This window comes from Tachyglossus aculeatus (genome assembly GCF_015852505.1).
Source record: "Tachyglossus aculeatus isolate mTacAcu1 chromosome 12 unlocalized genomic scaffold, mTacAcu1.pri SUPER_6_unloc_1, whole genome shotgun sequence".
In the NCBI taxonomy this organism is placed as follows: Eukaryota; Metazoa; Chordata; class Mammalia; order Monotremata; family Tachyglossidae; genus Tachyglossus; species Tachyglossus aculeatus.
The window spans coordinates 6,126,268-6,141,321 of record NW_024044828.1 but is presented as its reverse complement, the minus strand read 5'-3'; the positions used below and the strand labels follow the sequence as shown (position 1 = coordinate 6,141,321).

At 41.9% G+C, this 15,054-nt stretch overlaps 1 protein-coding gene across 4 annotated transcripts in view; it reads right to left on the bottom strand.

The window, feature by feature from the left end:
* Window positions 1-13,783, bottom strand: part of CD36 (CD36 molecule) — an 83,829-nt gene extending 70,046 nt beyond the window's left edge. For 3 of the 4 annotated variants that reach the window (XM_038741125.1, XM_038741121.1, XM_038741124.1), the window contains exons 1-2: window positions 13,700-13,777; window positions 3,237-3,336 (exon numbers count right to left, since the gene is read on the bottom strand). The gene's annotated coding sequence lies outside the window, so the exon portion shown is untranslated. Of the gene's footprint in view, window positions 1-3,236; window positions 3,337-8,790; window positions 8,956-13,699 lie in introns of all 4 variants that reach the window. The other variant, XM_038741122.1, reaches the window with a different exon arrangement.
* Between the last annotated feature and the right edge of the window lie 1,271 nt (window positions 13,784-15,054).

Below are 15,054 nucleotides of genomic sequence, written 5' to 3'. Positions count from 1 at the left end.
CAGACATCACAGAGCGTTGCAGTCAAATTCTTAAATTCTAATTCATAATTTAGGAAATACATTACTTGTCTGCTGTGTGACCCTGGGCAAGTCACTTAATTTCTCTGTGCCTCAGTTACCTCATTTCTAAATTCATTCATTCAATTGTATTTATTGAACACTTACTGTGTGCAGAGCACTGTACTAAGCGCTTGGGAAGTGCAAGTTGGCAACATATAGAGACGGTCCCTACCCAACAGCGGGCTCACAGTCTAGAAGGGGGAGACAGATAACAAAACAAAACATATTAACAAAATAAAATAAATAGAATAAATATGTACAAATAAAATAGAGTAATAAATACGTACAAACATATATACATATATACAGGTGCTGTGGGGAGGGGAAGGAGGTAAGGTGGGGGGGATGGGGAGGGGGAGGAGGGGGAGAGGATTGAGGGGGCTCAGTCTGGGAAGGCCTCCTGGAGGAGGTGAGCTCTCAGTAGGGCTTTGAAGAGAGGAAGAGAGCTAGCTTGGCGGATGTGGGGAGGGAGGGCATTCCAGGCCAGGGGGATGACATGGGCCGGGTGTCGACGGCGGGACAGGCAAGAATGAGGCACAGTGAGGAGATTAGTGGCAGAGGAGCAGAGGGTGCAGGCTGGGCTGTAGAAGGAGAGGAGGGAGGTGAGGTAGGAGGGGGCGAGGGTTATTAAGACTGTGAGTCCCACGGGGGACAGGGACTGTGTCCCACCTGGTTATCTTGTATCTACCCCAGTATTTAGTAGAATGCCTGGCACATAGTCAGCACTTGACAAATATCATAAAGAAAAAGAACCCTGAACTTCTTTTTCCTACTGCTTTTGGTAACACGTAAAGAGGCATTCTTTTTCAAACTAACCTCCAGATCTGATAGAGAAGCTACATGGTCAGCACTGGGAAATGAACTTCCTACCTTCAAACCTTTTGGGAAGAAAAAAGCTTGAAACACAGTCATTGTTCCTATCAGGGTTCTCCAAACATGTCCATCTGTACCTGCAAGTTATTTCTGTTCCTGTAGAATTCCTCCCAGGTACAAAGCAGAATTAAAAGTAGATTGACATTTTCTAGGGAACTAGGTGGAAACAAAAGCACTATAGAAGTTAGTGAGGAAGGACATAGCAACTCAGAGGACACAGAGTCACCCTAGGGCATACCTGCCCCATCAGCCTTTCAGAAGTGTTTGTTAGTGATGAAGGTGGAAATGATTTTGAGAGCACCCAGTTCATCTCTTCGATTCTGAATAACTGTACCCAGGCCTCCCAGAAAGATAGCCTGCAGAGATATAAAGACTACATTGTTAAAAACTGAGTAACACGTCAGCCTCCAAAAAAGGATGCAATTCAATTCAGCTTATAAAACAGACATTATTCATTCAAAATGAATGAAAATACTAATGTGTCTACCTACTAGCCATAAAAGGCAAGGGTTATGGATCAGTGATGTGAAAAATAGGACCGTGATTCTGACTTCCAAAATGGAAAACCACACTGACGTTGACATTATTTCCCATTTTCAATTTCCACTCACTCACAATGTCTTGTGACCACAGTCTATGCTTGTCAGGGTGATAGTTGCGATGATCAGCATAAGAACATCATCCTCATTGCTATCACCAAAATTGATTCAGTACTTTATTTTGTGCCACCCTCCATACACGGTCCTGAGGGAAATTATAAGTCAAAAAGTGGTGGTGTTGTCTTTGAGGCACTTAATTGGGGTGGGGGGTGGAAGGCATATATGAGACATTAACCCACAGATGAAAAATATGTGGGATATAAAGAACAGTTATGTGCGTGCATGTGTGTGTATGCGCCTATATATACATATATATATATATCTGTATACAACTATATGTAAACCATATGACTATGTATGTGCATACTTACATATGCTTATATACCACTGTATGTAAAACTATATGACTAGACACACACAAACACACACACATACATATATGTACTATATATTTATATATACATATATTACTATATACTATATATATATTTGTAAATATTCAGGAGCTAAGAAAGGAGAAGCTGTCAAAGTAGATGGTTAGTCAGGCAATTGATTGATTCCTTGGAGGCTGCTTTGGAAATAATGTTGAAGCAGAATTGGGAAGGCATTTTGGAGTAGGGAGGAGTGGTGTAAGGATGACCTGAAGACAAGCATAGTTAGGAATAGCTAGACTCTAAGCTTCTTGTAGGTGAAGGTTACATCTACCAATTCTATTGTATTGTGCTTTCCCAACTGTTTATTACAGTGCTCTGCAATCAATCAGTGGCATTTATTGAGTGCTTACTGTGTGCCGTACTGAGTGCAGGGTAAGTGCTCAATAAATACCACTGATGGATTAATTGATTACTATGGGACTATGGATCAAAGCTTTTGTGTTACACTGCTGACTGTGACAGGCATTTTTACATTACACAGGAGACTCAGGGAGACTTGGGCACAATAGTGGGAGACTCAGGACTTAGTCTACAGTGCTTAGAACAGTGCTTCGCAAATAGTAAGTACTTAACAAATGCCATCATTATTATAATCTCACCTTAGCCAGTCTGCCTGAATGTGTGTGGGCCCACTGTGTCACTTCTCTGAAAGAAAGAAGTTTACAGAAGGAAATTCCTATCACAGAAGGGGATTCCTGAGTAAAGCAGACAGGTGTTGCAGAAGTGGAATGAATACATCATAATCCAAGATGTACTTTCATTCTGAGAGAGTTTCCTAACATTTCCATTTCTTGTCAATTCATGAAAGGGTCATGATACTGGCTTATGCCCAGAGTGGTTGGCTTATCTGTGAGCATACCTTAAGGTGGTGACCCTTGACATTTATAGGACCCACCTGGGTCCTTTGTGTGAGATTCTCATAAATCAGTCTGAGCATGTGCAAATATCCAGGAGGCTGGTGGATGAGGAAAGGTAGGAAAGGAGTGAAGGGGTGAAAAGCTGAGGAGAAGAAGAATGCCAAAGCCACTGGCTTGTCCACAGCAATGGAGTTAGTAACAGCAGGAGGGCATTAGGAAAGGTTAATGACTTAATAAACTTCATGACACTGTTGGCTTGTGCTTGTGGTATACTAGTGTGGTACACTAGTGAGATGATGCACACAGGCTCAGAATACTGCTCCCAGGAATCTCTAGTTTGTGCTTTCCCTCAAGGCACTGTCTCAGTCCAGGCAATAAAGCAAATGGAAAAAGCAAAATGAAACAATTGTTACCTTTGAGCTCTGCAGGTTCCGCACCCAGATTCAGCAGGCATTGACTGTTCATTGTTCAACAGTGAACCCGTGTCATACTTCGGCCTATAAAGGAATTACCCTTTGGGACAAAAAAAAGTTTTGAGAAATTTCAGTTGCAAAATTTTCTTGAAATGAATGTTCTTGAAATGCAGCCCATCCCAGCTCTGGAATAGCAGAGAAGGACTGAGAAAAAAGAAAGAGACAGTGTGATTTTTATAACAGCAGCAGAGAGGGAAGTGGGCTATGGTGAGTTTACACAATGGAGAACAATTGCAGCAGAATCCTTTATAGTGTTCCCCTATAGATTTGCCTGTTCTTCCCAAACCCATTTTACTCCTTGAAAAAGCAACAGTCACAGTAAATGATATTGTCGTGTATGTGTTCCTGACTTAAAATTATTTCATTTTAAAATTACACCTCAAAAACTGCATCCAAACTTTCACATTTTGATGTTTATACAACAGAGATTTATGTGACCCCAAATTTAAATCAAGACTACACTTTCCACTAATAGGAAATGTGCCTTATCAATCTATGATATTTATTGAGATCTTTACTACATGCAAAGCATAATACTAAGCACTTCATAGAGTACAACAGAGTTGGTAGACATTTCCTTTGCCCGTAATGTACACTCTATTAAAAGATTGGAGCCTGGTTAGATCGCCACATTCGTAAATGCAGTCCCATTATGAGAATTTTCTGAGGAAAGGTTATTTAACATATGGGACCTCCAAACATAAAGTTTGAAAGTTTAAATAAAGATATCTGGGTGAATTTCAATTTCCAGTAGGTAATAAGTAATCCAAATGAATTTTCTAGGTTCAGCTCAATACCAAAAAAAGTGAAAAATAAATAAATAAAATTAAAAAACTACCACCAACAAAAAAACTATTCAGTAGACAGACTGTGTTCAATGCAGTAAATGCCAGTAATAGATTAAAATGTTCATGAGTTGGGTTGATTAGAACACACTACTCCATTTTAAGTAGTTGTAGTAATGATAGTATTGATTAAATGAATATATTGTGCAGCTCAATGCTCTAAGTACTGAAGTTAATACCTCTGCCTTTGAGTTGTTTATAGTAGTGGATAGAGCATGGGCCTTAGGGCCAGAAGGACCTGTGTTCTATATCCCGGCTTCACCGCTTTTCTGCTGGGTGACCTTGGGCAAGTCACTAGACTGTGAGCCCACTGTTGGGTAGGGACTGTCTCTATATGTTGCCAACTTGTACTTCCCAAGCACTTAGTACAGTGCTCTGCACACAGTAAGTGCTCAATAAATATGATTGATTGATTTACTTCTCTGGACCTCAGGACCTGCATCTGTAAAACGGGGGTTCAGACTGTGAGCCCCATGAAGGTCAGAAACTGTGTCCAACCTGATTACTTTGTTTCTACCCCAGTGCTTAGAACAGTGCCTGGCATATAGTAAGCACTTAAACACCACAGGGTGTTTTTTAGTAGTAATAATAATAATAATAATCGTATTTATTAAGCACTTACTAGGTACCATGCACTGTTCTAAATGCTGGGGTTGGTACAAGGTAATCATGTTGTCCCACATGGGGCTCACAGTCTTAGTCCCCATTTTTCAGATGAGGGAAATGAGGCCCAGAGAAGTTAAGTGACTTGCCCAAAGTCACACAGCAGACAAGTGGCAGAGTCTGGATTAGAACCCATGACCTCTGACCCCCAAGACCATGCTCTTTCCACTAAGCCACGCTGCTTCTCCATATTATTATAAATAATAAGTATATAATAATATTATTATTATCATCATCATTATTATAGTTTAATGGAAAATGGAGAAGATATGCCAGGTTGGGACATGGGAGGGAAGCAGGATGCTGGTAAGGTAGTAAGATTTTGGGTTGTAGTTTAGGAAAATTTGGCTTGCTGACAGTGTTTTAAACCCAGTGCAACAGTGCTGTAGTAATGTGAGGCCATGATTGGGTCCTATTGAAAACTTTTGATCAGGTGAATGATATCATGTCTCCAATCAGCACTTCATGCTGCCACATGGCTACTAGAAGAGGCGGGAGCAGAGATTGGAAAGCCATACTTAAATCATACCAAAGCCCTGTTCAAATCATAACTCCTCCAGGAAGTCTAAGCCTTCCCTGATCACCTCTCATCTCACCATCCTATTCCCTCTCCCTTCTGTGACACATATCCACTTGAATTCATAACCTCTACCATTTTGATATTAACTCCACTCCCACAGCATTTATGCATATATCCTTAAGCTCTGTTGCTCCTGATATAATCATTACTTTGATTTAATTTGTTAAGTGCTTACTATGTGTCAAGCACTGTTCTAACCATTTGGGTAGATACAAGTTAACTAGGCTGGACCCAATCCTTGTCCCACAAAGGACTCAGTCTTAAACCCAATTTTCAGATGAGGTAACTGAGGCAAAGATAAATTAAGTTACTTGCCTAGGTCACACAGCAGATATGTGGCAGAGCAGGCAGGGTCCTCTGATTTCCAAACCTGTGCTCTCTCCACTAGGCCACACTGCTTCTCTACTACTACTTATATGACTGAAAATTGCAAGAGAGAGTGAAATATTGAAATTGAAATATTTCTTTTTTTTTTAATTTGGCAGCATCTATCTAATAAGAAAGTCCCTTACAGTGTAAATTCCGACAATTTTTCTTAGTATAAAGTTAATAGACTGAAAGAGTGGGACTGCCAAAGCTGGAACACAGGAATGGTGACCTCATTTTGAGTCAGTTAACAAACAAAATCTCAAGAGTAGAAGAGAGATTGAATGCCAGCTGTATAAGTTGGACAAGACTCCAGGAGAAATCAATATTTTCAGTTGGTCCAAAGTTCATTGCCAACCACTCCCTGTGCCTCTCTTTGTGGAAATATTATTTTGAAATCCTCAAATTGTTTTCATCTATTGTATTCATTGAGCACTTATTGTGTGCAGAACATTATATCAAGTCCTTTGGAGAGTACAGTAAATAGACACATTCCCTTCCCACAATGAGTTTATAGTCAAGTGGGAGAGATATGCTCCAGGTGATACCAAGGGACAACATTTTGGCTGAATCTCTATGACTCTCCAATTTTCATTTCTCAAAGAAAACAGTCACTAAGCATAGTAGGCAGAGAAATAAATGCAAAACATGGAAAGCTGTTAGAGAAGCAGTGTAGCCTAGTAGAAAAATACATTGGCTTAAGAGTCAGGGGACCTGGCTCCACCACTTTTCTGCTGTGTCACCTCAGGCAAGTCACTTAACTTCTCTGAGCCTCAGTTACCTTATCTGTAAAATGGAGATTAAGACAATTTGATTAGTTTTGGGCAAGTCGCTTAACTTCTCTGTGCCTCAGTTATTTCATCTGTAAAATGGGAATTAAGACTGTGAGCCCCACGTGGGACAACCTGATCATCTTATATCTACCCCAGCACTTAGAACAGTGCTTGGCACCCAGTAAGCGCTTAACAAATGTCATTATTATTATTATTATTATTACAGTGTCTGGCACATAGTAAGCACTTAGCAAATGCCATTAAAAAATAAAAGGCCAAAGAAATAATCAGAAACAGCTTGATTAGTTGATTCTGCACTGGGTTGGACCATTTTGCTTTATGAAATTTTATCCAGGTGATATCCAGATGATAGGACAAATGGGTATTTTTTAATGGCCACTGATCAATCTTCTCATAGGTGTAATTACTAGGTGGTCCGACCTTCCAAGCAGGAAGTGGCCCTGGAGAAGAGAGAGGTGGGTCTTTCTGGAAAACTCTGTAGGAGGAAGGAACTTGTATGTGGGGAGTGCATTTTCCTCTGAAAACAGAGCGTGCACAGGTGATCCTGCAGCTGACCCTCATGGGAGGGATGAGGGGGACCTCAGGCTGGTCTGTTGCAAGCAGAGATCCCCTATTTCCTTGAGGAAATATGTGCTGCCTGGGAGGGTGGGGATGACCCTGGAGCTGACAGACACACAAGGGCACCCAAATCTGGGTCATGGCAGTCAGGGCTATCTCAGCTCATTGTGGAGAGCGGCTGCTGCTAATAATCATTGTGGTATTTGTTAAGCCCTCACTGTGTGCCAGGCACTGTACTAAAAGCTAGGGTGGATACAAACAAATCAGGTTGGAAACAATCCTTATCTACATAGAGCTCCCAGTCTCATTCCCCACTTTACAGATGAGGTAACTGAGGCACAGAGAAATGAAGTGACTTGCCCAAGGTCACCCAGCAGACAAGTGGCAGAGTGGAGATTTGAACCCGTGACCTTTTAACTCCCAGGCCCAAGCTCCATCCACTACACCATGCTGCCTCTCTCATTGCTGTCATGTTTGGGCCTTTGGGAGGAGAGAGAGGAAGACTGGGTTCTCCTAACAGGCATGGAGATCTGCAGCTACTGCCACCTTCGCTAGGCTGTGTGGCTGAAGAGAGATGCATACATGGTTTCCAGCATAGAAACAGGGGACAGAGAAGCCGCTTCAGCAAAGGCATAGTGGAATGGGTCCTTCTTCCCACTTGTCAGCCCAGACACTGGAGAGGCCAACTTCTTTGTACCTCCCCTCAAAAAGGGAAGGGGGAGTAAACCAAAGCAGCTATCTTCCCCCAGCTCCTCAGGACTCAGGAGGGTTTGTGCTGCCCGGGGTCTTTCGTCCCATGGGGCAGACAGAGGAGGTGAAATGAGAAGCCTTGAGTTTGTTTTCTCTACTTCAGTAAAAACAACAAATGAAAAATAAACGAATGTCCGGGGGACAGCAACAGTCTAAATCAGGGGTCACAATGGGTGAGCTCCAGGGAACATTGAGGTCATTGCCCAGCCCAGTAAGGCTGCATGCAGAGGGCGGGAACCAGTTCGGTTTAAATTATATATTATAAAGTGCATATTTATTCTTATTAATGTATACCTCACCCTTAGATTGTAGGCCTGTGGTGGGCAGGGAATGAATCTGCTAATTCTGTGGTATTGTACTCTCCCAGATGCCTTAGTACATGGCTCTGCACATAGTAAGTGCTCAATAAATACCATTGATTGACTGATTATTTATAGTAATGTCTGTCTCCCCCTCTAGACTGTAAACTTGTAGTGAGCAGTGAATGTGTCTACCAACTGTTGCACTGTACTCTCCCAAGCACTTAGAACAGTGCTCTGCACATAGTAGGCACTCAATCAATAGCAATGATTGGTTGATTGATTAGCAAAGGAAACAATTTTTCCCAGGATTCCCTATGTTCACCACCAGCATTACGGTCCACTATATCCTAACCCTTGACCACAACAACAATACAATCACAGATGTATAAGCAAAGTCTTTTACAAAATATCTCTTTGGCCCTCTGGATCTTTACTCTGCCTGCTTCAGGCTCATATATGCCAAGCATTAACTCTCCTGTAGGAATTTGGAACTGAACACCCCTCCCTGAACTGCCCAAACATAGACACAGTCCCTTTTGAACGTGAGCCTTAGAATCTAAAAAGGAAGGAGAGCAGATAACTTATCCTTACTAGATAGAGGAGGAAATTAAGACCCAGAGAAGTTAAGTGACTTACCCAAAGATCACACAACAGGGAAGTGTGGAGCCAGGATTAGAACCCAGGTCCCCTGCCTCTCAGGACTGCACACTTTTCACTAGATCAGGCTGTTTCTCCCAGTTCTGCTTCTCCTCCCCAATCACTTTCACGCCTGGCTGGCAGAGAGCTTCTTTTAGATTTAAACTAGAAATTCATATAATGAGAAGAACAAGAATTCAGCTGGATCAACCTTCTTCTTGGGAATAATAATTATGGCATTTATTAAGCACTTACTATGTGCAAAGCACTGTTCTAAGCGCTGCGGAGGTTACAAGGTGATCAGCTTGTCCCACGGGGGGCTCACAGTCTTAATCCCCATTTTACAGATGAGGTAACTGAGGCACAGAGAAGTGAAGTGACTTGCCCAAAGTCACACAGCTGACAATTGGCAAAGCCGGGATTTGAACCCATGACCTCTGACTCCCAAGCCCATGCTCTTTCCACTGAGCCACGCTGCTTGAAATGACTGTCTCTTCCCTGGGGAGTCAGTTTCTGAAGCTAACATTCCCTTACTATATTGTCAGAGCTGGAGATGGCACATGGCTATGATTATAGTGGATGAGATAATTAATTTTAGAAACTTTGGATTCGTTATACCAGTCTCAACATCAATAAAATTGTTCCCCTCACAATGCTGCTATTTACAGATGATATCAGCTCTACCCAAAAGATCACAGATGCAGATCTTTTTGTACCCTGGGTTTTTAAGTGTCCCTTCACTCACAGTTTCTTGTTAAGAACATTTTCTTGTCACAATAATCTTTAACTGTCCACCAGCATATCTGAACCCATCCTTTTGAACCTTATCAAAACACTTGCCCCCTCCTTCAGAGGCTAGTAGTCAGATGTGGAAAAGATGTATATCTAATGGTACTGTACCCCTTTCTTGTAGCTTGAAATTTCCTTCAAGTAGTACTCATTGTCCAGAACTGACTGTTCTTTTGCCCAAACTTCTGATTTTGCTTGGATAGGCAGTTGAATTATTATTTTCCTTTAGAAAAGTTTGTCAGCTTCTTGCAAGCAAAAAAAGGCAATGCTAAGTATTTTTGAAATGCAATTTGTTTGGATAAACGACTCCATAGAAGCCTTGAATGGAACAGCCACATTTTTACTTCTAAAAGGATGTTTATGTCTTGTTCATCGGAAGCAAACTTTGTATCTTAATAAAGCATCTGAGCAAATACCTCTTGCTTCATAATGACACTGTAGCAATCAGAGAATCAATCAATTGAAGTTGTGTTGCCAGCCTGATTACCCCAGGGTCATTGCTACAGTTTGCATACAATGAACAAGACATAAACATCCTGTTAGATGTAAAGATGGGGTTTATGGTGGGGGGGGGGGGGGGCTGTGTGTGTGTGTGTGTGTGTGTGTGTGTGTGAGAGTGAGAGTGAGAGAGAGAGAGAGAGAGAGAGAGAGAGAGAGAGAGAGAGAGAGAGAGTGCATGTGATCCAGCTATCACTGGACAGTCAGAATGTGGCTAGATTACTGCACCACCCCACCACCACCACCTTCCCCGATTGGACTCCCTGCCTTCAGGCTTTCTTCCCTAGGTTCAAACCTCCAGAAATCCCACCTGCCCTGATGAACTCAGAACAACTCCACAACCACCTCCAGCACTTTTTATTTATCCACAACACTTGCATTGTGGTTATAGATATATATTCAATATATTCAGTTGCATACCCATTATATCACATTATTCATTCTGATCCCTCTATTTATCAATTTGTTTTTTGTCTATATGTCTCCCTCCTCCTATCAGTGAACTTCTTGTCAGCAGGGAATATATCTCTTGTTTCAGTTGTACTATGCATCACAACCATTAGATGGTAGATAAATACAATTACTTCTAATGACTATTTTTGGAAGTGAGCTGGAGCAAAGGTTAAGCTCTTCTTGTTTTTAATACTCTGGACCCAGGTCAGGGCATGAGTTAAGCTCACCAGCATGGACACAGATAACTTGCTCTGGACTGAAAGCATATTGGGCAGGGTATGTGTTTGTCATATTCTTTCTGCACTCTCCCAAGTGTTTAGTGCAGTGCTGTGAACATGGTAAGTGCTCAATAAATACAACTGATAGACTGTCTCCCATATTCCCTCCCTGGCCACCATATTCTACTGTTCACTCTCCAGTGGCTTTTGCCACATTGCTTACAAACATGCCCATGTCTCCCCTAGGATAAAAAACCCTCTCTTGACCTCACAGTTCCCTCCAGTTAACATCCCATCTCTCTCCACCCATTCCTCTCCAAACTCCTTGAACGAGTCGTCAACACCCACTGTCTCAAGTTCCTCTTCTAATTCTCTCGTTGGCATCCTCCAATCTGGCTCCCATCCCCTTCACTCCACAGAAACCACCCTCTCAAAGGTCACAAATGATCTCCTTGACAAATCCAACAGCCTCTACTCCATCTTAATGCTCCAGCTCTCAGCTGCCTTCAACTCTGTCTACCACCCCTTTCTCCTGGAAATATTATCCAATCTTGGCTTCAGTGACACTGTCCTCTCCTGGTTCTCCTCCTATCTCTCTGGCCATTCATTCTCAATCTTCTTTGTGGGTTCTTCCTGTGCCTCCTACACCCTAGCTGTGGGAATACCTCAAGGTTCAGTTCTGGGTCACCTTCTATTCTGCATCTACCCCCACTCCCTCATTCATTCCTATGGTTTCCAACTACCACCTCTATGCAGATGTTTCCCAAGTCTACAACTCCAGCCCTGCTGTCTCTCCCTTCGAGCAATCTCACGTTTCCTCCTGCCTTCAAGACATTTCACTTGGATGGCCCACTAACACCTCAAACTTAACACATCCAAAACATAACTTCTTATTTTCCCACTCAAACCCTGTCCTTCTTCTGACTTTCCCATCACTATAGGTGGCACATCCTTCATGTCTCACAAGCCCGTAACCTTGGTGTTATCCTTGACTCATCTTTTATTCAATCTACCTATTCAATCTATCACTAAATCTCATTGATTTGACCCTCACAACTTTGCAAAAATCTGCCTTTTCCTCTCCAAACTGCTACCATATTAATCCAAGCATGTAACCTGTCCCACCTTGATAACTGTATCAGCCTCTTTGCTGACCTCCCTGCTTCCTGTCTCTCCCCACTCAATCTGAACTTCACTCTGCTGCCCAGATCATTTTTCTACAAAAATGTTCCATGCATATTTCCCCACTCCTCAAGAACTTCCCATGGGTTTCCATCCACCTCCACATTGAACAGAAACTCTTTACCATTGAATTTAAAGCACCTACCACACCTCTCTGCTCCCCTACTACAAACCAGCCCAAACACTTCGCTCCTTTAATGCCAACCTACATTAGGTACAACCTAATGCCAACCTAATGTACAATTTACATCTTTCCTATCTCACTACTGACTTCTGACACACATCTTGCCCCTGGAAAGGAATGCCTTCCCTCTTCACACCTGACCGACAATTATCCTCTCCATCTTCAGAGCATTATTGAAAGCACATCTTCTCCAAGAGCCTTCCCTGACTAAGCCCTCATTTCCTTTTTCCCACTCCCTTGGTCACCTTGATTTGCTCCTTTATTCACCCCTCCCTCATCCCCACAACACTTATATACTTCATCTATTGATATTCATTCAATTGTATTAATTGAGCGCTTATTGTGTGCAGAGCACTGTGGCTCAGTGGAAAGAGCACGGACTCGGGAGTCAGAGGTCATGGGTTCAAATCCTGGCTCCGCCAACTGTCAGCTGTGTGACTTTGGGCAAGTCACTTCACTTCTCTGGGCCTCAGTTACCTCATCTGTAAAATGGGGATTAAAACTGTGAGCCCTGCATGGGACAACCTGATTACCTTGTAACCTCTCCAGCGCTTAGAACAGTGCTTTGCACATAGTAAGCGCTTAACAAATACCATCATTATCATTATTATTATTATTATTACTAATTGCTTGGAAAGTACAATTAGGCAACAAATAGAGACAATTTCTACCCAACAACAGGCTCACAGTTTAGATATTAATGTCTGTTTTCCCCTCTAGACTGTGAACTCATTTTGGGCAGGAAATGTGTCTACCAATTTTCTCCTAAGTGCTTAGTACAGTGCTCTGTACACAGAAAGAGCTCAGTAAATACAACTGATTGACTGATTGATTGCTTCAATGTGAAAAGAGATGTCTCGGTGACCTCACCTGTGAAAGTAGGGAAATACACAAGCTGCAAATAATCTGATTTTTTAAAAAAATTTGATTTATTATGCACAAGTTGACCTCACCTTCATTCCTGATACTTGGACAAATATCTTTCTATTAGAACAGAAAACTCAAAGGTAGGTAGTGTAGAGTTTCAGAGCGCACCCAATGGATGTCTGAAGCTCCCAAATTAACTGGATATTTGAATCTTTTTCAATATGGAGTCTACATAGAGGCTGGTTTTTTGAGACAGTCCACAACTCAGTGCATTATGGATCTTCCTAGGCTGACTGACTACGTAGCCTAGTTCAACATGAAGTGATTTCATAAATCCTGAATATTTACGAACAATCTACAATAATAATGAAAATAATAATGATGGTATTTGTTAAGTGCTTACAATGTGCCAAGCACTTTTCTAAGCACTGTAGTAGTTACAAGGTAATCAGGTTGGACCTATATAGTCCCAGTCCCACATGGAACTCACAGTCTTAATCCCCATTTTACAGATGAGGCAACTGAAGGATAGAGAAATGAAGTGACTTGCCCAAGGTCACACAGCAGATAAGTGGCAAAGTCAGGATTAAAACCCACATCATCTGACTCCTTTGCCAACGCTCTTGCCACTAAGCTTCACTGCTTCCTATGAAATCTAAAGAAGATTTCAGACACATTTCATTTTGATTAAGGAGAAAAAATATATTTTCCTTCTTACCTTTTTCCAGATGGTTTTATGTCCCTCAGTGTTATTTCTGTTTTATCCAAATTGCATGTAAGCCCAACCAGATTAGAAGGCTTCCCTAATTGAAGCTTTGATGCAGCCTGTGTCAGAGGACCGAAGGGTGGTCATGGGTTTCTGAGTCATGTTGTTTTGCACTTTAGTGAACTGTAGATTCAGTACAGTATGCCCTTTGAATTTGATAAATGTGGCTTATTTCATAGAAAAAAAGAAAAACTTAAATGATATACTTCACATGAACATCAATAATTGAAGTATGTAAGACATGTTTCTAAGTGCTCTGCAAGTGGACTCTCTCTCCAGAGCCCAGCTCTGTTACTCTTCTCTCTCCCAACCCTCCTGATGGTTCCAGATATCCAGGCCCCAGCTCTTCTATCTCCCAGGTCCCTCTCTTGCTCTTCCACACTGCTATTCTCCCCCTCTAGACTGTAAGTTCCTTGTGGACAGGGGACGTTCCTGTCACCTCTGTTTTACTGTACTCTCCCAAGCATTTTGAATAGTGTTTTGCACACAGTAAACACCCAATACCACTGACTGATTCCCCCCCCATTTCTGCTCTTCTTACCTTGCCAATATTCTACTGTACTCTCCCAAGAGCTTCGTACAGTGTTCTGCACATAGGAAGCACTCAATGAATACCATTAACTGATTGAATTAGGGATTGATACCCCTTCCCAGGATTGTATTGCCATTATCTTCCCCATCCAGAAACTTTGCTGTGGGTCTCCTCAGGACAAGTCAAGTAACCAGCAGGGACACAGACTGTATGCTCGTTATGGTCAGGGAACATATCTACCAACTCTGTTGTACTGTACTATTCCAAATGCCTAACACAGTGCTCTGCACATAAACAATACTCAATAAATACCATATATTGATTGATTGACTATGCTGACAACCAGCAGCAGTATTATGTGAAAAACCCAATAGGTGATCAATATAGATATGAAAATGCTCAGGGCAGTGAGACAAAGTATGAGTGAATATTGATTGAAGAACCATCACCTAGTTGTAATTCTGCACATTTTAACCTCAGAGATCTTCCTCATTCAACACTGAGTGTCTTTCTAACAAGATGTATTTCAATTTCCAAAGTGCTATGCTAACCAATGGAGATAATCAGATGGGACATATTCCCTTCCTTTGGGGCCTCGCAGTCTGAGAGGAAGGGTGAATAAGTATATTTTTCCCATTTTACAGATGAAGCTGAGGCATAAAGAGGTTTAGTGACTTGTCCAAGGTCACCCTGTGGGAGAAAAGGATGGGGTGAGTATCTAAACTGCTCTCTCTCCTTTCTGCACTACCCTGGCACTACCTTTCTGTGCTACCCT